Genomic DNA, 300 nt, shown 5'->3' with positions numbered 1-300 from the left:
GTGTTTCAATTTAGAACAGTTATTTTTTGATGCCAGACCAGCATCATTAGATTAAACTAAGATTTACTTTTATGTGATCTAGATACAAAAATTAATGGAATAAATGATATTTGAAACAAGTAATTCTCTTTAATTTTGTCTTAAAGTTTCTGGTATATATCTATATCATCTCTACCTCTATCTATCTATCTATCTATCAATCATCTATCTATCTATCTATCATCTATCTATCTATCTATCTATCTATCATCTATCTATCTATCTATCTATCTATCAATCATCTATCTATCTATCTATCAT

The sequence above is a fragment of the Mus pahari genome, chromosome 22 (assembly GCF_900095145.1).
Source record: "Mus pahari chromosome 22, PAHARI_EIJ_v1.1, whole genome shotgun sequence".
Lineage (NCBI taxonomy): Eukaryota > Metazoa > Chordata > Mammalia > Rodentia > Muridae > Mus > Mus pahari.
The sequence above is the reverse complement of the archived record's forward strand: the minus strand, read 5'-3'. Positions refer to the sequence as shown.